A 25,059-nucleotide genomic window follows, 5' to 3' on the forward strand; every position below is an offset into this window, starting at 1 on the left:
GCTGTGTGGCATGTAGGCTCTTCCCGGACCACGGGCTGAGCCTGTGTCTTCTGCACTGGCAGCTGGATTCTTTACAACTGAGCCACCAGGGCTCCTATGCACTATCGCTCTTTACAGCATCAGACTTTACTTCCATCACCAGTCACATCCAGAACTCGGTGTTGTTTTTGCTTTGGCTCTGTCTCTTCATTCTTTTTGGAGTCAAGGCAAACTGGAAGTGGTCAAACATGAGATGGCAAGAGTGAACATCGACATTTTAGGAACCAGTGAACTAAAATGTACTGGAATGGGTGAATTCAACTCAGATGACCATTATATCTACTACTGTGGGCAAGAATCCCTTAGAAGAAATGGAGTAGCCATCATAGTCAACAACAGAGTCCAAAATGCAGTACTTAGATGCAATCTCAAAAGCGACGGAATGATCTCTGTTCATTTCCAAGGGAAACCATTCAATATCATAGTAATCCAAGTCTATGTCCCAACCAGTAATGCTAAAGAAGCTGAAGTTGAACAGTTCTATGAAGACCTACAAGACCTTCTAGAACTAACACCCAAAAAAGATGTCCTTTTCATTATAGGGGACTGGAATGTAAAAGTAGGAAATCAAGAGATAGCTGGAGTAACATGCAAATGTGGCCTTGGAGTACAAAACAAAGCAGGTCAAAGGTTAACAGTTTTGTCAAGAGAATGCAGTGGTCATAGAAAACACCCTCTTCCAAAAACACAAGAGAAGACTCTATACATGGATGTCATCTGCTGCTGCTAAGTCGCTTCAGTCGTGTCCAACTCTGTGCGACCCCAGAGATGGCAGCCCACCAGGCTCCCCGATCCCTGGGATTCTCCAGGCAAGAACACTGGAGTGGGTTGCCATTGCCTTCTCCAATGCATGAAAGTGAAACGTGAAAGTGAAGTCGCGCAGTCGTGCCCGACTCTTAGCGACCCCATGAACTGCAGCCTACCAGGCTCCTTTGTCTATGGGATATTTTCCAGGCAGAAGTACTGGAGTGGGTTGACATTGTGTCTGAATTACCGAATTTAGGTTGATTATATTCTTTGCAGCCGAAGATGGAGAAGCTCTATACAGTCAGCAAAAATAAGACCAGGAGCCGGCTGTGGCTCAGATCATGAACTCCTTATTGCCAAATTCAGACTTAAACTGAAGAAAGTAGGGAAAACCACTAGACCATTCAGGTATGATCTAAATCAAATCCCTTATGATTATATGCTGGAAGTGACAAATAGATTCAAGGGATTAGATTTGACAGAGTGCCTGAAGATCAATGAACAGAGGTTTGTGACATTGTACAGGAGGCAGGGATCAAGACCATCCCCAAGAAAAAGAAATGCAAAAAGGCAAAATGGCTGTCTGAGGAGGCATTACAAATAGCTGAGAAAAGAAGAAAGGCTACAGGCAAACAAGCAAAGGAAAGATATACCCATTTGAATGCAGAGTTCCAAAGAATAGCAAGGAGAGATAAGAAAGCCTTCCTCAGTGATCAGTGCAAAGAAATAGAGGAAAACAATAGAATGGGAAAGACTAGAGATCTCTTCAAGAAAATCAGAGATACCAAGGGAACATTTCATGCAAAGATGGGCACAATAAAGGACAGAAATGGTAGGGACCTAACAGATATTAAGATATTAAGAAGATATTAAGAAGAGGTGGCAAGAATACACAGAACTATACAAAAAACATCTTCATGACCCAGATAATCATGATGGTGTGATCACTCACCTATAGCCAGACATCCTGGAGTGCAAAGTCAAGTGGGCCTTAGGAAGCATCACTACAAACAAAGCTAGTGGAGGTGATGGAATTCCAGTTGAACTATTTCAAATCCTGAAAGATGATGCTGTGAAAGTGCTGCACTCAATATGCCAGCAAATTTGGAAAACTCAGCAGTAGCGACAGGACTGGAAAGGGTCAGTTTTCTTTCCAATCCCAAAGAAGGGCAATGCCAAAGAATGCTCAAACTACTGCACAATTGCACTCATCTCACACACTAGTAAAGTAATGCTCAAAATTCTTCAAGCCAGGCTTTAACAGTATACGAACCATGAACTTCCAGATGTTCAAGCTGGATTTAGAAAAGGCAGAGGAATCAGAGATCAAATTGCCAACATCCGTTGGATCATCAAAAAAGCCAGAAAGTTCCAGAAAAACATCTACTTCTGCTTTATTGACTACGCCAAAACCTTCAACTGTGTGGATCACAACAAACTATGGAAAATTCTTAAAGAGATGGGAATACCAGATCTCCTGACCTGCCTCCTGAGAAATCTGTATGCAGGTCAAGAAGCAACAGTTAGAACTGGACATGGAACAATAGACTGGTTCCTAATTGGGAAAGGAGAATGTCAAGGGTGTTTATTGTCACCGTGCTTATTTAACTTATATGCAGAGTACCTCATGAGAAATGCTGGACTGGATGAAGCACAAGCTGGAATCAAGATTGCCAGGAGAAATATCAGTAACATCAGATATGCAGCTGACACCACCCTTATGGCAGAAAGCAAAGAAGAACTAAAGAACCTCTTGATGAAAGTAAAAGAGAAGAGGGAAAAAGTTTGCTTAAAACTCAACATTCAGAAAACTAAGATCATGGCATCTCGTCCCATCACTTCATGGCAAATAGATGGGGAAACAATGGAAACAGTGACAGACTTTATCTTTGGGGGCTCCAAAATCACTGTAGATGATAACTGCAGCCATGAAATTAAAAGATGCTTGCTCCTTGGAAGAAAAGCTATGACCAAGCTAGACAGCATATTAAAAAGCAGAGATATTACTTTGCCAACAAAGGTCTGTCTCATCAAAGCTTTGGTTTTTACAGTAGTCATGTATGGATGTGAGAGCTGGACTATAAGGAAAGCTGAGCACTGAAGAATTGATGCTTTTGAATTGTGGTGTTGGAGGAGACTCTTGAGAGTCCCTTAGACCACAAGGAGATCCAACCAGTCCGTCCTAAAAGAAATCAGTCCTGAATATTCATTGGAAGGACTGATGCTGAAGCTGAAACTCCAATACTTTGGCCCCCTGATGCAAAGAACTGACTCATTGGAAAAGACCCTGATGCCGGGAAAGACTGAAGGCAGGAGGAGAAGGGGACAACAGAGGATGATATGTTGGATGGCATCACAGACTCGATGGACATCAGTTTGAGCTAGCTCTGAGAGTTGGTGATGGACAGGGAGGCCTGATGTGCTGCAGTCCATTGGGTCTCAATGAGTCGGACATGACTGAGCCGCTGAACTGAACTGAGCTGAGCCACCAGGGAAGCCCCCAGTTAAGTCTTAAACTCAGTGTTGCTGCCTAATCAACAAAAGCTAAGCTGATCTTTAAAATGCTTCATACCCTAGCAACACAGAACAAAGTGAAGGAGACCAGAAAATGAGCTCACACCTTTACAGTAAGTACATCTGAGAATAGCCTTCCTCATCTTTTCCTTCACAGATCTATGCAGGAGCAGAAGTATCTAAAACTACATGCACACCTACTGAACACTGGGTATTTTTAAAGTCTGAACTCCAATCAGTTACAGAGAGTTGAGCTTTTTTTTTTACAATTATTTTAAAAATCCTTGGTCCAAGAGAAAATGAAGGTGTTGGTCGTTCAGTCCTGTCCGACTCTTTGTGACCCAATGGACTGTAGCCCTCCAGGCTTCTCTGTCCATGGACTTCTCCTGGTAAGAATACTGGAGTGGGTAGCTGTTCCCTTCCCTAGTGGCTCTTCCTGACCCAGGGATCAAACCCAGGTCTCCTGCCTGGCAGGCAGATTCTTTACCATCTGAGCCACCAGGGAAGCCCTCCTTGATCCAAAGAGGTCTTCATTTTGTTGTATCAGTTATGAATCTTATACAGATGAGTGTCAAGAAATAGTGCAGAATCAGATAATTAACCAAGAAAGGAACTAAAACAAGGAATTGAAACTTTTCCCTTACCACTTTTTGCAAGGGTTTCACAAATTTTCAGCTAAGAAGGCATTAGTTTATGCAAAAATCACGGTGTACATTACCTCGATACATCCTATACATACTAGTTAACAGCACAGGCCCTAGATTGCCTTGATTCAAATTCCACTTCCACCACTAATTGGTTGTGTGAAGGAAGAGAAGTTATTTCATATTTCTTTCTAAGAGTTTGTTTTGTTAATCTATTAATCAGGGGAAATGATGATGCTTTTTCCAGAGGGATTTTGAAAGGATTAAATGACAAAAATGTAAGGAAAGTATTTCACTTGCATTCAAAATGTTGCACAAATCTTCCTTGTTCTTTTGCTACACTTCCTGTTTTAACTCCTCCCTTTCCAAGAAATTCTGCTATAGTTGTATGGGCTTCCCCCGTGACTCAGCAAAGAATCTGCTTTCTATGCGGGAGACCTTGGCTCAATCCCTGGGATGAGAAGATTCCCTGGAGGAGGGCATGGCAATCCACTCCAGTATTCTTGCCTGGAGAATACCCATAGACAGAGGAGCCTGGCAGGCTACTATCGATGGGGTCACAAAGAGTTGGCTCAACACAGCATATTTAAATATACGTGTGTTGTATAGCTAAACTGGAAGATAAAGCAGGAGAAACTTGGCTTCAAGAAGACAGTCATCTCTGGTGAAAGAGTGTAAGGCATCTGGAAAAGAAATTAATCCCAACCCGCCTGTTCCTACAACAGAAGCAGACAGGACTTCAGCCCTTGACCTGGAGAAAGGAGGACAGGTGAGAAGCACCCTACATTAAACGGGTGGGAGAGAGGGACAGTTGCCTTCTCAAGCCTATTCTCCACCAGAGTAACATTTTACTGTTTTATTATAAAAGAATTCTGATTCTGAAAGCTGGAAAACACAAACATATATTAAAGAAGAAACCCAAACTGAACCCTGATTTCATAGCTCAGAGATAACTTCTATTCATGTTTTGAAGTGATTTCTTTAGTCCTTTCCTATGCATCTATTTGCACATCTATAATTAACATAATTGAGATCAGTGATATATATAGTTTTGTCTACCTTTCCCATTGTTCTATTATGAGCATTTTTCAGTGTCACTGAAATATCTTCAACACATTCTTTCTAATGACCACAAAATTGTCCTTTGGATGAATGCACTACAATTTATGTATTTGTTTTAATAACTTTTTTATTTTCTAATCACAAAATAATTGCATGTCCATTTATAAACTTAGAAAATGTAATGTATAAATCACCCATAATCTTATCTCTTAGCTATAATCACCGTTAATATTTTGATAAATTTCCTTCTAGTAGTTTTCAGTGACTAGCTATTATTACATACTTAACTAATTGAGGTCATATATCAAAGTATTTTCCCATGTCATTAAAAATGCTCTTAAAATTTTAGTGCCTAAAAATAATAAATGATACATGCCTGATCTCAATCTCTTTCTGGTAGGGAGGGAAGAAATTTCCAGCCAACAAGACAGAAAGTGTCCATAAACAGAGGAAAAAGGATTGTCTAAGGTCATGCCCTCTAAGTCAAGAGTTTCTCTAGAAAAATTCCAGACTTGCTTGGCATGCAAGAAAGCCAGATAGTTACTTCCAAAAGCCAGGTTGCAAAGTCCAAGGTAGGCTAACTGTTTGAGTCAGAATTCCTTTGGTTACAAATGACAGAGCCCTTTCTCAAACAAGCTAAAGAAAAAATCAACAACAGGAGCAAGTGAATAATAGAGAAAAGAGAAAGAGGAAGGGAGGGAGAAAGAGAAGTTTATTAACTGACGAAAATGAAAAGAAGTTCTGTCATTGCTGAATTCAGAGGCTCAAACAATGTCTTTAGAACTTAATTGTCATATCTCATTTTGTATCACCTGCATTGGTATCATAGTCTCCAGTATGGACAATATATTTTCCTGAAGGAAAGCTGCTCATGTAAAGCCAGCTGGTCTCTGGCTTATATCATTACAGCTCTTGGTCCCAGAGGAGACGAGGGTGGTTTTCCTGATGGCTTCTGAAGAAAATGATCAGTGGAGCTGGTGGGTGCCTCAGCTGAATGAATCACTGGGTTGAGGGATGGAGCATCCATTGGCAAAGCTGAGGTCTGGGAACCCCACTTAGTGGGATGCAGGATGGCCAGTTCTACTGAACCGCACAGGAGGAGATGTGGGCTTCTCTAAACAAGAAAGGAAGGCCAGCAGAGTCATGTCCAAGTTGATAAGAGGTCAACAGTCACATCATCACAGCTGTCAGGATCAGGAGAGGACAGAGCGGAGGAGGCTGGGGGTGACTCAGGTCTGACTGACCAGGTACCCTCCACACAATCAGGAGCAGGAGGTGTGGCCCTCAGGGAGATGAGACACATGCCGCCCTCCCATTTATTTACCCATTCCCATATTGTTAACCATTTATGTTGTTCCAGCTTTCTTTTTCTTGTTTAAAATTTCTATCTATTTCATTCATTTTTGGCTGCACTGGGTCTTCACTGATGCGTGTGGGATTTTTCTAGTTGCAGAGAGCAAGGGATACTTTCTAGTCTGGGGCTACCCTCTAGTTCTGGTGCTCAGGCTTCTCCTTGTGGTGGCTTCTCTTGTTGCAGAGTACAGGCTCTAGGCACGCAGGCTTCAGTAGCTGTGGCACATGGGTTTAGTTGCTCCATAGCATGTGGAATCTTCCCAGATCAGGGACTGAACCTGTGTTCCCTGCATTGGCAGGCAGATTCTTAACCACTGGGCCACCAAGTAAGTTCTCAGCTTCCTTTCTCATCAGTTACTCTGCTAAGAATTATTTTCTTTTTTCATTTACTTTACAAGAATATTTATTTACTAATGACTGTAAAATAAACATGTTCATGATAAAATACAGAAAGATGATACCTATATTTCTATTACCCAGGGGCAACCAAGCGAAAAGCAAAGGAGAAAAGGAAAAATATAAGCATCTGAATGCAGAGTTCCAAAGAATAGCAAGAAGAGATAAGAAAGCCTTCCTCAGTGATCAATGCAAAGAAATAGAGGAAAACAACAGAATGGAAAAAACTAGAGATCTCTTCAAGAAAATTAGAGATACCAAAGGAACATTTCATGCAAAGATGGGCTCAATAAAGGACAGAAATGGTATGGACCTAACAGAAGCAGAAGATATTAAGAAGAGGTGGCAAGAATACACAGAAGAACTGTACAAAAAGATCTTCACGACCCAGATAATCACGATGGTGTGATCACTGAACTAGAGCCAGACATCCTGGAATGTGAAGTCAAGTGGGCCTTAGAAAGCATCACTCCGAACAAAGCTAGTGGAGGTGATGCAATTCCAGTGGAGCTATTTCAAATCCTGAAAGATGATGCTGTGAAAGTGCTGCACTCAATATGCCAGCAAATTTGGAAAACTCAGCAGTGGCCACAGGACTGGAAAAGGTCAGTTTTCATTCCAATCCCAAAGAAAGGCAATGCCAAAGAATGCTCAAACTACCACACAATTGTACTCATCTCACACACTAGTAAAGTAATGCTCAAAGTTCTCCAAGCCAGGCTTCAGCAATATGTGAACCGTGAACTTCCTGATGTTCAAGCTGGTTTTAGAAAAGGCAGAGGAACCAGAGATCAAATTGCCAACATCCGCTAGATCATGGAAAAAGCAAGAGAGTTCCAGAAAAACATCTATTTCTGCTTTATTGACTGTGCCAAAGCCTTTGACTGTGTGGATCACAATAAACTGTGGGAAATTCTGAAAGAGATGGGAATACCAGACCACCTGATCTGCCTCTTGAGAAACCTATATGCAGGTCAGGAAGCAACAGTTAGAACTGGACGTGGAACAACAGACTGGTTCCAAATAGGAAAAGGAGTATGTCAAGGCTGTATATTGTCACCCTGCTTATTTAACTTATATGCAGAATACCTCATGAGAAACGCTGGGCTGGAAGAAACACAAGCTGGAATCAAGATTGCCGGGAGAAATATCAATAACCTCAGATATGCAGATGACACCACCCTTATGGCAGAAAGTGAAGAGGAACTCAAAAGCTTCTTGATGAAAGTGAAAGTGGAGAGTGAAAAAGTTGGCTTAAAGCTCAACATTCAGAAAACTAAGATCATGGCATCTGGTCCCATCACTTCATGGGAAATAGATGGGGAAACAGTGGTAACAATATCAGCCTTTATTTTTCTGGGCTCCAAAATCACTGCAGATGGTGACTGCAGACATGAAATTAAAAGACGCTTACTCCTTGTAAGAAAAGTTATGACCAACCTAGATAGCATATTGAAAAGCAGAGACATTACTTTGCCAACAAAGGTTCATCTAGTCTAGGCTATGGTTTTTCCAGTGGTCATGTATGGATGTGAGAGTTGGACTGTGAAGAAAGCTGAACGCCGAAGAATTGATGCTTTTGAACTCTGGTGTTGGAGAAGACTCTTGAGAGTCCCTTGGACTGCAGGGAGATCCAACCAGTCCATTCTGAAGGAGATCAGCCCTGGGATTTCTTTGGAGGGAATGCTGCTAAAGCTGAAACTCCAGTACTTTGGCCACCTCATGCGAAGAGCTGACTCATTGGAAAAGACTCTGATTCTGGGAGGGATTGAGGGCAAGAGGAGAAGGGGTCGCCAGAGTATGAGATGGCTGGATGGCATCACTGACTCAATGGACGTGAGTCTGAGTGAACTCCGGGAGTTGGTGATGGACAGGGAGGCCTGGCGTGCTGCGATTCATGGGGTTGCAAAGAGTCGGACACGACTGAGCGACTGAACTGAACTGAACTGAGGGACAACCAAATTGTGTTTGTGTTGTGTGTATACACACATGCACATACAAATATACATATACGAAATTGATGTCATACTTCAAATAGAATTTTCATTCGTGATTTTTAGTTAAAATTAAATTAGAAACACTTTGTTATTAAATAGTCTTTGATATCAGAATTCTGATAGATGTATATTTCATCATGCTGCTACTGCTGCTAAGTCACGTCAGTCGTGTCTGACTCTGTGTGACCCCATAGACGGTGGCCCACCAGGCTTCCCTGTCCCTGGGATTCTCCAGGCAAGAACACTGGAGTGGGTTGCCATTTCCTCCTCCAGTGCATAAAAGTGAAAAGTGAAAGTGAAGTTGCTCAGTCGTGTCTGACTCTTGGCTACCCCATGGACTGCAGCCCACCAGGCTCCTCCGTCCATGGGATTTCCCAGGCAAAAGTACTGGAGTGGGATGCCTTCTCCGATATTTATCATAAAAAAAAAAAAGTAGCCATTTCTTGGTTTGGGGACTTTTAGGTCATACCCATTTTTTCATTATTGTAAGTAAACCTGTATTTGGTATAAATATGTGTCTGCATCTCTGATTATTTCTTTGGCATAGAGTTCTACAAGTGGAGACACAGGGCTATAGTGTGTGAACACCCTAATGAGTACAGTTGTGCACACTGGCCTAGGGTCACATATCAGTGTTGAAGGAGAAGTGAAATGAGGGCATCCTATGTGACCCAAGACAATCAGAATGCAGATGATGGGAAGACCAGTAGAACTCACTTGAACATGGGAGCTACAACTCTGGCCTCATGGGGAAAAAAATCAAGATTTGTTTAGGTTGCCATTCCACAAGATCAAATCTTAACCTAGACACATTTGGGAGTTTCACACTGTGACTTACACAACTGTCCCTCGTAGACTGACCCACAGGAAAACAAGCTACATTCGACCACTGATCTCATTTCACTCCTACTCTGAGTTGAGCCTATCTGCTCCCAGCCACTCAAGCCTTCCCAGACAGAATGATCTCCACCAGGAATGCAGGTAGAACGAACTGGAGAATCTCATTTGCCAGAAACACGCCACCAAGAGTTTTGTTCTTTTTTTTTCCCCCGGACAAAACAGTCAGAGAGAGGGAACATCATTTCCCAGAGGATTCCGCAGACTGCTCTGTGGAAAGTGAGCAAGAACAGGGTAGGGGATGAGGAGAGATTTCTCCAGCATCCTACAGCAGCCTGGCAGAGCTGGCAGTTAGGGGCGGGAATCCTGAGGGCCACCTACAACTGGGAGTGAAAGTCGCTCAGTCGTGTCCGACTGTTTGCAACCCCAGGGACTATATAGTCCCTGGAATTCTCCAGGCCAGAATACTGGAGCAGGTAGCCTTTCTCTTCTCCAGGGGATCTTCCAAACCCAGGGATCGAACCCAGGTCTCCCACATTGCAGGCGGATTCTTTACCAGCTGAGCCACAACTGGGAGAGGAGCATGGAAGTGAAGAAGGACTACTTCACGGACCAGAGTGAGTAGCAGTAATTTTATTTTTAGGGGGGCCATGAATCCAGAGGGTTTCCCTGGTGGCTCAGACAGCAAAGAATCTGCCTGCAATGCAGCACACCCGGGTTCAATCCTGGGTGGGAAAGAGCCCCTGTAGAAGGGAATGGCTACCCTCTCCAGTATTCTTGCCTGGACAATCCCACGGACAGAGGAGCCTGGTGAGCTACATTCCTTGGGGTCACAAAGAGTCGGGTACTACCGAGCGACTGAACAACAACAATGACTCCAGAGCTTTGGGGAAAAACTGTAGCTGGGGAGGATTTCTGGGATGCTTTCTGTAAGGTATTTGGTCTGGTTCTTTAAAAATACCCACAACAAATATATGAGTTCATCTTTCAGGCTGCCAGAGACTGATTCACATTTCTTTTGACTGTGACTCTTCATTGATGCTGGGCTACAAGAAACCAGGAAAAAACCTTTGCAAACCAACCAAAATCTGAACCACCATATCCTCCTTAGAGGCTCTCTCTGTGTTTTATACAGGGTCGATAAGAATTTATTCACTATCCTTTTTTCCTCTCTGATGTTCCACCCAAATGTTTGACACTTTCCTAGTTTATAACGGGGTTGCCTCACCATGTGGTTGTGGAAAAGGTATTCTAAAGTAAAATGGTCTCCTCTGTTCTGCACTTTTCTTTCCTCACCTTACTGCACACTCGTAATTGATCACAACTGACTATCATTGCAAGGACTTTGCTTTACTTGGCCTCATGTACTCCAGAGCCTGGTTCCAGAACTTTACACCTTGTGTTACAAAACGCATACTTGCTAAATTACAGTAAAGGCAAGGAGAAACTTTTCCAGGATTAAATAAATCTGCTTTGTCTTCATTTATTCATCAGATCAACAAACACGGATGAAGGATTTAATAGAGAAAAACCTCTTTTCTTCATTCTGTGATACAAACTGTTTTCCCGTTCTCCCTCAAGAATATGACTTTCATCTGTGGGTTATTTTAAAATTGGCTCTAAGCAAAGCACATCCCGGAATGAAGAAAGCAGGTTCTTCCTGATAAAGACCTGGTTTCTATTGTGAAAGGGCCGCGGAGGTCAGTCAGTGCCCTCCCTGTCTAAAGAGCAAAGCACTCGTTTTGTATTGAGATGTTTAAAATTCTTTTATCAAGAAGTGCTTTGGCCTGATAATTAAGGTATGTGTTTGGCTTGGTTTATCTTATCTGAGGATGAAAGGAGAAAAGAACTGTGGTTTGGAAAGGGAAGGAGGCCTTCTTAGGACGATAACTTCAAGATAGAAAAAGGCATCTCTGAGTCAAGGTAGGGCAGAACAACCTCATCAGAGGACGTGGTGGCAAAGGAGGGCAGGGGTTTTAGGAGTTACCGTGTGTGGATGCTCCCCGGCACTGCAGTGAAAGTCGGATGGAGCAAAAGGTAGGGCAGAGTGTCCCTTTCACCACACCATCTTCCGGCCGGGAATCTGGCTTGCAGACTTTTTCTCTGCTGGTCTCTCAGGCCACGTGTGAGCAAGCACGTGTCACCAACAAGCGAGTGAGGGCTGGTTGTGGGGGAAAGTGTCAAGTGATCAACCCTCTAGTTTGCCTGGACGCTCTAGGTTCTGCACTGACAGCCTTGCATCCCTGAAAACCCCTCAGTCCCTGGCAAAACTGGACACTTGGTTATCCTACTCACCAACCGGAGCAGTATCATGGAAAATTAAGGTATTCGTGGATTCACTACGACTTACTTTTTTTCACAACTTCAAAATGTTCAGATTGCAGCTCCACAAATACCAAGTTACTCAGTTGTAAAACCAGAAAGCACTGGATTAGACTGAATGTGGGAAATGGTGAGATTTGTGGACAGTTGTAAACAATTCACTGCAAATATAGGGGAGGGAGATGCTAGTGTTTGTAAGAAGCAAACAATGGTAAAAATGTAGAGGGTTTACTTTTTAGTTACTTAAAATATGTAGAATGCTGTTGCTTTTCTCTTATTATTATATAAGATTTATTTATTTATCCCTTCTGGGTCCTCGCTGCTGTGCGGGTTTCTCTCTACTTGCAGCAAGCGGGAACTGCTTACCTGCTGTGGTGCACCAGCTGCTCTTTGAGGTGGCTTCTCTGGTTGCGGAGCATGGGCATAGTAGTTGTGGCGCAAGGGCTTAGTTGCTCAAGGCGTGTGGGATCTTCTCAGATTAGAGATCAAACCCGAGTCTCCTGCATTGGCAGGCCAATTGTTTACCAGTGAGCCACCAGGGAAGCCCCGATTTTCTCTTTATTATTACCATGTTTTTATAGCAATAGAAGATTTTTGTTTGTTAGTCCATCTGTTTTGGATTCAGAAAATGTAACTATTTACAAGGGATTTCGTTGGTTAACTTGCAATCACCCCCAGTCCAGTGCTTCCTATGGTCTTAGCTGTTTAACTTTGAATCCTCCCGACAACAGGGTATGAAGAATGTAAACCTCATGCTTAGGGAAGTACTGTTTGCACATTTCTTAATGTTCTGCTGAAAACCATCCGCTTCACGTACTGCTGACACTACAAGTTCAGCGTCGCTAACGTAAACCAGGCACCCAACCTTGCCTAGTCCTCTCTGCTGCTACTGCTGCTAAGTCACCTCAGTCGTGTCCAACTCTGTGCGACCCCATAGATGGAAGCCCACCAGGCTCCCCTGTCCCTGGGATTCTCCAGGCAAGAACACTAGAGTGGGTTGCCATTTCCTTCTCCAATGCATGAAAGTGAAAAGTGAAAGTGAAGTCGCTCAGTCGTGTCTGACTCTTAGCGACCCCATGGACTGCAGCCTACCAGGCTCCTCCATCCATGGGATTTTCCAGGCAAGAGTACTGGAGTGGGGTGCCATTGCCTTCTCCAAGTCCTCTCTATTTTCCTCCAAATTCTAATCCACTTTGCCCCAACCCTCCTGCCTTCTTTTCTTTTCTTAACTGATTCAGAGAGCACAGCCTTCATCAGAGGCTGCCATCCTGCCAGCAGAACCTCTACCCTGACTCCATCCACATTTTTTCGTCTCTCTCTCTTCCTGCCATCATAAAGGAATTGCTTCCTTTCCTTTTTTAAAAAAAATCTTTTCCTAGCTAAGCTTTAAATATTTAATTTTTAAAAAACTTTATTTTATATCAGAGTATAGCCTATTAAATGGAGAAGGCAATGGCACCCCACTCCAGTACTTTTGCCTAGAAAATCCCATGGATGGAGGAGCCTGGTAGGCTGCAGTCCATTGAGTCACTAGAGTTGGACACGACTGAGCGACTTAATCAAATCCCTTATGATTATACAGTGGAAGTAAATAGATTTAAGGGCCTAGATCTGATAGATAGAGTGCCTGATGAACCATGGAATGAGGTTCGTGACATTGCACAGGAGACAGGGATCAAGACCATTCCCATGGAAAAGAAATGCAAAAAAGCAAAATGGCTGTCTGGGGAGGCCTTACAAATAGCTGTGAAAAGAAGAGAAGAGAAAAGCAAAGGAGAAAAGGAAAGATACAAATATCTGAATGCAGAGTTCCAAAGAATAGCAAGAAGAGATAAGAAAGCCTTCTTCAGCGATCAATGCAAAGAAATAGAGGAAAACAACAGAATGGGAAAGACTAGGGATCTCTTCAAGAAAATCAGAGATACCAAAGGAACATTTCATGCAAAGATGGGCTCGATAAAGGACAGAAATGGTATGGACCTAACATAAGCAGAAGATATTAAGAAGAGATGGCAAGAATACACAGAAGAACTGTACAAAAAAGATCTTCACGACCCAGATAATCGCAATGGTGTGATCACTGAACTAGAGCCAGACATCCTGGAATGTGAAGTCAAGTGGGCCTTAGAAAGCATCACTCCGAACAAAGCTAGTGGAGGTGATGGAATTCCAGTTGAGCTATTCCAAATTCTGAAAGATGATGCTGTGAAAGTGCTGCACTCAATATGCCAGCAAATTTGGAAAACTCAGCAGTGGCCACAGGACTGGAAAAGGTCAGTTTTCATTCCAATCCCAAAGAAAGGCAATGCCAAAGAATGCTCAAACTACCGCACAATTGTACTCATCTCACACGCTAGTAAAGTAATGCTCAAAATTCTCCAAGCCAGGCTTCAGCAATATGTGAACCGTGAACTTCCTGATGTTCAAGCTGGTTTTAGAAAAGGCAGAGGAACCAGAGATCAAATTGCCAACATCCGCTGGATCATGGAAAAAGCAAAGAGTTCCAGAAAAGCATCTATTTCTGCTTTATTGACTATGCCAAAGCCTTTGACTGTGTGGATCACAATAAACTGTGGAAAATTCTGACAGAGATGGGAATACCAGACCACCTGATCTGCCTCTTGAGAAACCTGTATGCAGGTCAGGAAGCAACAGTTAGAACTGGACGTGGAACAACAGACTGGTTCCAAATAGGAAAAGGAGTTCATCAAGGCTGTACATTGTCACCCTGCTTATTTAACTTCTATGCAGAGTACATCATGAGAAACGCTGGGCTGGAAGAAACACAAGCTGGAATCAAGATTGCCGGGAGAAATATCAATAACCTCAGATATGCAGATGACACCACCCTTATGGCAGAAAGTGAAGAGGAACTCAAAAGCCTCTTGATGAAAGTGAAAGTGCAGAGTGAAACAGTTGGCTTAAAGCTCAACATTCAGAAAACGAAGACCATGGCATCTGGTCCCATCACTTCATGGGAAAAGATGGGGAAACAGTGGAAACAGTGTCAGATTTTATTTTTCTGGGCTCCAAAATCACTGCAGATGGTGACTGCAGACATGAAATTAAAAGACGCTTACTCCTTGGAAGAAAAGTTATGACCAACCTAGATAGCATATTCAAAAGCAGAGACATTACTTTGCCAACAAAGGTCTGTCTAGTCAAGGCTATGGTTTTTCCTGTGGTCACGTATGGATGTGAGAATTGGACTGTGAAGAAAGCTGAGCACCGAAGAATTGATGCTTTTGAACTGTGATGTTGAAGAAGACTCTTGAGAGTCCCTTGGACTGCAAGGAAATCCAACCAGTCCATTCTGAAGGAGATCAGCCCTGGGATTTCTTTGGAGGGAATGATGCTGAAGCTTAAACTCCAGTACTTTGGCCACGTCATGCAAAGAGCTGACTCATTGGAAAAGACTCTGATGCTGGAAGGCATTGGGGGCAGGAGGAGAAGGGGACGCCAGAGGATGAGATGGCTGGATGGCATCACTGACTCGATGGACGTGAGTCTGAGTGAACTCCGGGAGTTGGTGATGGACAGGGAGGCCTGGCGTGCTGCGATTCATGGGGTGGCAAAGAGTGGGACACGACTGAGTGACTGATCTGATCTGATCTGAGGGACTTCTATTTCACTTTTCACTTTCATGCATTGGAGAAGGAAATGGCAACCCACTCCAGTGTTCTTGCCTGGAGAATCCCAGGGACGGGGTGGGCTGCCATCTATGGGGTCGCACAGAGTCGGACACGACTGAAGCGACTTAGCAGCAGCAGCAGCATAGCCTATTAACAATGTTGTAATAGTTTCAGGTGAATAGCAAAGGGCGTCAGCTATACACATATATGTATCCTTTCTCCCTGGGTGGCTCAGTGGTAAAGAATCTGCCTGCCAATGCAGGAGATACGGGTTCAATCCCTTGGTCGAGAAGATCCCCTGGAGTACAAAATGGCAACCCATTCCAATATTCTTGCTTGGAAAATTCCATGGACAGAAGAGCCTGGTGGGCTACAGTCCATGGGGTTGCAAAGCATCAGACACGACTGAGCGACTAAACACGCACACATGCATTTCACCCCCAAACTCCCCTCCCTTCTCTAAGTCTGTGAGTCTGTTTCTGTTTTGTCAATAAGTTCATTTGTATCATTTCTTTTTTGATTCCAAGTATCAGATCAGATCAGATCAGTCCCTCAGTCATGTCTGACTCTTTGCGACCCCATGAATCGCAGCATGCCAGGCCTCCCTGTCCATCACCAACTCCCAGAGTTCACTCAGACCCACGTCCATTGAGTCAGTGATGCCATCCAGCCATCTCATCCTCTGGCGTCCCCTTCTCTTGCCCCCAATCCCTCCCAGCATCAGAGTCTTTTCCAATGAGTCAACTCTTCGCATGACGTGGCCAAAGTACTGGAGTTTCAGCTTCAGCATCATTCCCTCCAAAGAAATCCCAGGGTTGATCTCCTTCAGAATGGACTGGTTGGATTTCCTTGCAGTCCAAGGGACTCTCAAGAGTCTTCTCCAACACCAGAGTTCAAAAGCATCAATTCTTTGGCACTCAGCCTTCTTCACAGTCCAACTCTCACATCCATACATGACCACGGGAAAAACCATAGCTTTGACTAGACGAATCTTTGTTGGCAAAGTAATGTCTCTGCTTTTGAATATGCTATCTAGGTTGGTCATAACTTTCCTTCCAAGGAGTAAGCGTCTTTAAATTTCATGTCTGCAGTCACCATCTGCAGTGATTTTGGAGCCCAGAAAAATAAAATCTGACACTGTTTCCACTGTTTCCCCATCTTTTCCCATGAAGTGATGGGACCAGATGCCATGATCTTCGTTTTCTGAATGTTGAGCTTTAAGCCAACTGTTTCACTCTCCACTTTCATTTTCATCAAGAGGCTTTTGAGTTCCTCTTCACTTTCTGCCATAAGGGTGGTGTCATCTGCATATCTGAGGTTATTGATATTTCTCCCGGCAATCTTGATTCCAGCTTGTGCTTCTTCCAGCCCAGCGTTTCTCATGATGTACTCTGCATAGAAGTTAAATAAGCAGGGTGACAATGTACAGCCTTGATGAACTCCTTTTCCTATTTGGAACCAGTCTGTTGTTCCATGTCCAGTTCTAACTGTTGCTTCCTGACCGCATACAAATTTCTCAAGAGGCAGATCAGGTGGTCTGGTATTCCCATCTCTTTCAGAATTTTCCACAGTTTATTGTGATCCACACAGTCAAAGGCTTTGGCATAGTCAATAAAGCAGAAATAGATGTTTTTCTGGAACTGTCTTGCTTTTTCCATGATCCAGCGGATGTTGGCTAAGAAAGTAGATCTTAAAATTTCTTATCACAAGAAAACAAATAGTTACTACGTGGGGTGATGGATATTAACTAAATTTACTGTGGTCATCATTTTCCAATATGTACATAAATCACCTACAATTAATACAGTGTTATATATCAATTATATTTCAAGTTAAAAAAGGGAAGAAAAAAAAGATGCTAGGTAATTCTGAAGCCCTTAGACCTAAGTATGATCTGAAAATCTGAGCATTTTAATTCTATAAACTAGTCCGAAATAAACAATACGAAGCCTTGTTATACGTGTTGCAAAGTCTATTGTGTATTTTTAAATATGATGGGCACATTAAATATTTGAAAATGTATTTGAAGTTACTGTATAGTACTTAGCCCCAATTCCACCCACTTTCCCTTCCTAAAAAGAACCATGCAGCTGTTAGTTTGTTTAAGGAAACTTATTGTCTGGTTCTCTTGCACCATATCTGCAAAGGATGTGTCATTTATGTGTGTCAGTAGCTATGGAAAAAAGACTGGCTTCAGTGACCTTTCCCCTGACTGAAATTTTGTGAATTTTTAGGTGTTTGTGTTCAAAGACAGCAATGCAAAAAAAGAAAAAAGAGTTCCAAGATCTGTTTTTCTTACACTTCCTCTTAAACTACAGTTTCTGAAATCTTAAGTTCCAATTACTGATTCTAAGAGAGGGTGTTTTTCCACAAGGCTCCTACGTGGCTTTTAGGAATTCCCAGGGTTAATAATTTGTCTTTGTGCCAAACCCCTGGCTTTATTTTCCTTTGCCCATCTGCACATTTTGCATGCATACGGGCTATTGGTGTGCATGTGTATCCAAGCTTTTGCATACGGAATGAGTATGCTTTCCAAAAGCAGGGCCATAGAAGTTCTAAAGGAGGCAGGGAGTTCTTGGAGACAGTCCAGCCACACGCTGCAGGTGGCGCTGCTGTGATGGGGTAGGGGGCCTCCACAGCTCGGATCAGGCCTCTGCTCCCCACAAACCTCTGTGCTCTCCAACGCAAGGCAAGGGCTCTGTGCACTTAATTGTTAATAAGGGCCTCTCACAGGGCATTAAGTATGAAATTCACAGAAGAAAATGCAAGGCTGTTTGTAATGAATGCAGAATAATGTCTGCTCTGTTTTGTTTGCAATTTGGAAGGGGGAAAAGAGGTCTAAAGGCTAAAACCAGTGTCAGTATTTGATAAAAATGAAGAATAATAACAGTGATCATCAAGCTGTGTAAATTGCTATAAAAGAGGAAGCAACAATAGGCTGGTTATGATCTTGGTGGCGTCTCAATCCTTTTCACTTAGTTTCACAGAAAGCCAATTGTCCAGTAAAAGTAATGGTTTATAGAGATATTTAAGTCATCAAGCCTGAGGAGGCTGCTAGATGGAAAAGGAGAGTGGACAGAGTATTTGATCTAAGAAAGAAGGGTATTTAAAATTTGAAGTCAGATCCTTTACATGTGGAATCTAAAAAGACCTGATATAAATGGACTTACATACAAAACAGAGAGAGACTCACAGACTTTAAGAATGAGCTTGTCAGGGGCAAGGATGGGAAGAAGGGATAGTTAGGGAGTTTGGGATCTACTTGTGTACACTGCCATATTTAAAATGGATAATCAACAAGGACCTACTGTATAGCACATGGAACTCTGCAATGTTACATGGCAGCCTGGATTGGAGGGGAGTTTAGGGGAGAGTGGGTCCATGTGTATGTATGACTGAGTCCCTCTATTGTTCACCTGAAACTATCACAACATTGTTGATTGGCTATACCGTAATAGGTGGCTCAGATGGTAAAGAATCTGTCCAAGGTGTGGGAGACCCAGGTTTGATCACTGGGTCAGGAAGATCCCCTAGAGAAGGGAAAGGCAACCTGTGCCAGTATTCTTGCTTAGAGAATTCCATGGACAGAGGAGCCTGGCTGAGTCCATAGCAAAGAATCGGACATGACTGAGGGACTAACACACAATACAAAAAGAGGACAGAATGCTGGTGGTGGTTTAGTCGCTAAGTCGTGTCCGACTCTTGTGACCCCACGGACTACAGCCTGCCAGGCTCCTCTGTCCATGGGATTCTGTAGGCAAGAATACTGGAGTGGGTTGCCATTTCCTTCTCCAGAGGACAGAACAGCTGGGGAGAATTTGGAATATCTAATTCTGAATTTGTTTTTTTTTACACCTAAGTTTGTACTAAGTCGAAGTTTGCAATGACGATTGCTATAGAGAAGAAAATAAGCAGCACTAGCCCCCAGCTGGTTTTGACCCTGACCTCCAGCCACAAAGCCATTGTATCTGAGGATAGTGGCTGACAGCTACTTCAGGCCTGCAAACTACACGAAGGGGTTGGAATTGATTTACTTTAGAAGATTCTTGTTCCATTTGTCTTCGCTCTACAGTACCTGCCATAGCTCTTCATACATAGTTGACACCCAAAATATTTGTTGAGCTGAAATGATTTGCTACCAACTGAACAAGCACAACAAAGGCAGGGTGTGCAGGACAGGACAACACTGAGCTGAGCTTATGCAGCTGTGAGAGAATCACCTTAAAGAGTCTGGGGTAGGAGTGGCAACGTAGAATTCTCTGGTAGTCTGGTAATTAAAACTCTGCACTTCCACTGCAAAGGAGTTAGGTCCCACATGCTTTGTGGTGCGGGCAAACGGAAAAAAAAAAAAGAGTTCAAGGGAAACTCTGAGGGAGGGAACAAGGAAGGGGAAGTGGCTGATGTACCTTATCATCAATCTTTTGATGGGATGAAAGCGCAAATGCATCAATTCTCAGACAATGCAAAGCAATGAGACTCAGACTCCATGTAAACCATTTGCAAGGAAAGGTGGAATTTGCTTAGGAAGGACGATTTGGGGGTTATCATATTTTCCATTTATATACAAATTCATTCCAGGAATAGCCATTTTACTTAGCAGGTGTCCCTCTGGTCCCTCACTAGGCGTGGCCAGCAGGTGTGCCATGGCATGGCTGTACCCTAAGTGCCTTCTTCAACAGAAGGCATTATCAAGTGCATTTTTTAAAGTACTGTGTTGACTTGACAATGGCTATCATTATGGTGAAATAACTTCAGAGGAAGCACATTGAAAGCAGTGTGCTAGTCACCCTCACTCTGAAACATCAGTGATGAGACAATCCATGAATTACTGGGTGGAAACAGTAATTCAAATATAACGTATTCTTTTATACACTGTTCTTTAATAACTGTTTCTGAGAGTAATCTGTTATTCAAAAATAAAGGTTAATGAAAATGTTTATGTGAAACCTATTTCTAAGTTATTAATATGAGCTTTAGGGGCTATTGGAAGGCAACTACTATTCAGAGGGCAGCAGGAGCTGGTAGAGTAGATGAGATTGTCCAGGCAAGGTATAGAGAGAGGAGCGGAGTGCCTGGGACAGACAAGGTGAGCGTGTAGGTTTTGGAGAAGTACAAAGTGAAGAGCCTTAGAGGAGAGAGAAGAGCCAGCCAGAGACGATGGGAGGAAAACTATGAAGGGTCGTTGGGTGATATAGACACAAGAGAGTGTTTCCAGAAAGGAGTGACTGTTAATAAATTATAGTAACAAGCTTTGTCAATTTTGATAGTATTTTTGCTTCCTACTCAAGCTTCAGAGGGTCCTGTACCTCTCTAGATATTTCTGGGATTAGTGATTTAGAAACATAGGTAATCTACCTAGGTACTTTGTATGTATATAAGTTTTGAATAAGTCTCCTATGGCCATGCTTTCTGAACTAGATTTTGAATAACATGAGCTGCAGTGGGGCAAAATATTTGACATCAAGTTCTAAAAAACTGTGAGTAAGGACAGCTGTGGGCGTCCCCTCCCAGCCTTTCCCCTGAGCACTGAGAAATCACAATTACAGTGTCTTCATGTGAATCCTTTCCACCCCTCAATAATTTTTACTATCTAAATAAAAACATTTGCAACCGTTTTCTTAGAAAAAAGACTGCTTTATTCATTGTTTGGCTGCAGGGGGTCTTTGTTGCTGCACCTGGGCTCTCTCTAGTTGCCGTGCCTGGGCTTCTCACTGCGGGGGCTTCCCTTGTGTTAGAGCACAGGCTCTAGGATACTCGGGCGCCCGTGGTTGGGGCACGTAGGCTCAGTGGGTATGGGGCCCGGGCTCGGTTGCTCTGCAGCATGTGATATCTTCCCAGACCGGGGATCGAACCAGTGTCCCTTTCATTGCAAGGCAGATTCTTAAACAGTGGGCCATCAGAGAAGCCCCCTTTACACCTTTTTGAAAATAAAGATTATTAGGATTATTTCTGCTCTAAAAGTAGTACTCCTTGGAGAACATTCTCATTACAGAAAATACAAGAAGTCAGAGAAAAATCCATTATACAGGGATCTAGTTTCTGTTAACACTTTTAAGTGTGTTTCTTCTCCATCTTTTTTCTACTCCTTTAAAATTTTCTTTCTGACAATTCTGAATAATTTTTATAAATACTCTTATGTGTTGTTTTTTTTCCACTTGATATAATACAATCAGTTTCCACTTCTAAATCCTCATAAAGATTATTTTTAATGGTTATATTACATAATTAACAAGTCCCCTATGGTTAAACATTTGTATTAATTTCTAGTTTTTATTATGATTAAAAACTCTATCACATTTATTCTTAATGCTTTTACAATTTTTCACAATATTTGTGTGTGTGTGTGTGTTTGTCAAAACACAATATTTAATTTAACAGATTAAGAAATACAGATGTTCTTGAGGCTATTGATTTAATTTGTTAAATTGCTTTCAGAGTTCCCAGTAGTCTTTATTGTAAGCACAGGCTTTAGAGTCAGTTACAGGTCGAATCTTGACGTCATTGGCTGGAGCGAGACCATTAGAGGGCCTTGCCAATGGTGAATGTGCCAGCAGCCCAAGCCCCCAAAACGTAACTCAAAATAAATGCAATATTCAGCCGGAAATATACTGGGAGGAAGGCTAAGGAATAGATGTTTCCCTGTGATGACTGCTTTAACGGTTTTCTTTTTTTGACTGTCAGACTTCAAACGCTTCATTTTCCCCTCGTTTTTGGTGTCCCGATTTCGCTAGTCCCCTTGGCACATGTTTGTTCACTTTGTAAAGTGATGGGGCTGCAAAGAACAACCTTTTGTGCTGTGAGAACTCAGCAGGGTCAGGAGGTCTCTCTAAACCTTATCTTTATTTTTTTTTATTTTATTTTTGGTTGTGCTTAGTCTTCCCTACTTTGTGGGTTTTCGCTAGTTACGATGAGCAGGGGCTACTCTAGTTGCGATGTTCAGGCTTCTCTTGTTGCAGAGCAGAGGCTCTAGGCACCCAGGCTTCAGTAGTTGCAGCACGCTGGCTCAGCAGTTGTGGCTCCCAGGCTCTAGAGCACAGGCTCAGTAATTGCGGTGAACTGGCCTAGTTGTTCTGCGTCATGTGAAATCTTCCCGGACCAGGGATTGAACCCGTGTACCCTGCGTTGGCAGGCAGATTCTCAACCACTGTACCACCAGGAAAGTCCTAAGCCTTATTTTTAAACTGAAAATAACAATATCTATTTTATTAGTTTGTTTTAAGGGTTAAATCAAGTTTTCTTGCTTTGTATAGTATCTGTTATGTAGTAAGTACTCAATAAATGATAGCTGCTGCTGCTATTTTTGAGATGTGATAAATTTACATTCTTAAATGCCAGCAAAGTATGACAATACTTATCATTAAATCTTTTTTGAATCATGTAATAATTTTTGAAAATGGAGTCTCATTCTTGTTTAGTCAACTTTGCTTCCTTATGAGGTTAAACCTTTTTTTTCTCTGTGTTTATAGGCTATATTCTCATTTAGAATTGTATGTGTGGTTTCAAATCTCAGTGCTTCCACTCTCTGAGTGTGCCACCAGCCCAAGCCCCCAACAGATACCTCAAAATAAATGTAATATGCAGCTGAAAATATTTTGGGAGGAAGGCTAAGGAATAGATGTCTCCCTGTAATGACACTTTGATGCTTTTCTTATGCACTGATGTAATATCTTGCCAAATGTTACAAGGCGTTTGATAAGCTATGGAAGACCCAAGCTCAATGGTACTAAAGAAGGAAATGTACTATCTGCCCTATGATAGAGTCCCAAATAAAGCCTCTGGTTGGGGTGGTAGGGGGAGTATGATTAGGATTGACCTTTTCCTCTGGAAAGACTTGGCTTTGCCCCACCTTTAGTGATTATGAGATGTCTATAGCATCTCTAGGTACCACATCCATACACAGCCCTAGAAATGTAGCTGAATTTTCTTCTGATTTCTCACTGGGGAAGAATTTTGTAATTTTAAAGAATAAAGGGAAATTAGTAAGTAAAAAGATCAATACATTTAAATTCATAAAAATTGTTCTTTAGGATATGTATTGCATTAGTTATTGTTTGTTTGCTTTTGCAGTATTCAGAGAAATACAAATTAAAATCACAACAAAATACCACTACATATCTATTCAGTTCAGTTCAATTCAGTCGCTCAGTCATGTCCAAATCTTTGCTACCCCATGAATCACAGCACGCTAGGCCTCCCTGTCCATCACCAACATCTATTAGATTTGCTAAACTACAAGAAACAAAAAAACAAACAATAAACTGGCAATACCAAGGCCCAGTGAAGGTATGGAACAACAGATTAAATTTCAGATAATCCTGGTAGGAATACAAAATGGTAGTGTGAAAAAGACAAAGGCAGTATCTATCATGAGTGAGAAATTATTTCCCAAACGCTTCTTAGAAGATTTCTCCCTCTCAGCTTAATCGCCAGAATCTGGCACTTGTTCATTCCTAAACCTGATCACTTGGCAAGAGGAATGGGACCACACCTTCAGTACCTGAGACTATTCATCTCCTGGGCCTGGACCAGGGCCTTGAAATAAATCAAGGTGTGAATGTGAGCCTGACTGGGTGGAGCTCGGATGGATCAGAAGACTGACAGGTCAAAAACAGCTTATGGCTCCTGAGGTGAGTGACATAGGCAAGAACCTTCACACCTCTGACCCTCAGGTTCTTCCTGGACCAAGTGGGGATGTCCACCTTAACTGAATGTTTGCAAACTCTCCAGCATAGACTTGACCAGGGCTAGGTGCTCAGAAATTATATTTCTACTGATTTTGCTTTATTTGCATGAGCATTTTGTATAATATAGTTGGCCCTTGAACAACATGTGTGGGGGGGAGGGGTCAATTGTAATATGTTGTCTTTCATATGGATGCAAGATTTTTCCTAAGTTAAGGATATATTAGTTGGGGGAGTCAGACAGTATGAAAGTTTGTAATCACTGTGATCAAGTGCGTTTAATCTCTTCTTTTAAAACATTTCTTCTAACACTTTTAAGCTTAGAAAGTACTCCCAAACTCCTTTGCACTTCACTGATAACTTAATACAAAGTTTTTCCTTTAGTCTTTTTGATGTGATTTGCACTTTCTGCTCTCTTTAATCCATATTGGATTTGGTATGGTCTTAGATGTAAAATAAGGATCGACATTGACATCTTTCCTTAGTATGTAACCAACTGTTCTACTATCACTTATTAAATAATGCTCTTCCATGATGTGTGCAGTTCCATGGTGTAATGGTTAGCACTCTGGACTCTGAATCCAGCAATCTGAGTTCAAGTCTCAGTGGAACCTGCCTGTGTTTTGCCGTCCTCATAAGTGTAGTGGTGAGTATCCCCACCAGTCACGCGGGAGACCAGCGTTCAATTCCTGACAGGGAGGCAACATGTCCTTTGGGTTTCCCTGGTGGCTCAGTGACAAAGAATCTGCCTCCAGTGTGAGAGACCCAGGTTCGATCCCTGGGTCAGGAAGATCCCCTGGAGAAAGGAATAGCTACCCACTCCAGTATTCTTGCC

The 25,059-nt window shown here is 42.5% G+C and overlaps 1 long non-coding RNA gene and 1 other non-coding gene across 2 annotated transcripts; both read left to right on the forward strand.

Annotated features, from left to right (window-relative positions):
- The first annotated feature begins 4,349 nt into the window (after positions 1–4,349).
- On the forward strand, positions 4,350–9,267 carry LOC147379381 (uncharacterized). Its single transcript, XR_015160610.1, has 2 exons — positions 4,350–4,713; positions 6,840–9,267. It is a non-coding gene; the product is annotated as an uncharacterized LOC147379381 (long non-coding RNA).
- Positions 9,268–24,766: 15,499 nt separating this feature from the next.
- Positions 24,767–24,838, forward strand: TRNAQ-CUG (transfer RNA glutamine (anticodon CUG)). Its single transcript has one exon. It is a non-coding gene; the product is annotated as a tRNA-Gln (tRNA).
- Positions 24,839–25,059: the final 221 nt, after the last annotated feature.

This window comes from Bos grunniens, chromosome 1 (assembly GCF_055505025.1).
Source record: "Bos grunniens cultivar Pamir isolate PY7600 chromosome 1, Bosgru_T2T1.0, whole genome shotgun sequence".
Lineage (NCBI taxonomy): Eukaryota > Metazoa > Chordata > Mammalia > Artiodactyla > Bovidae > Bos > Bos grunniens.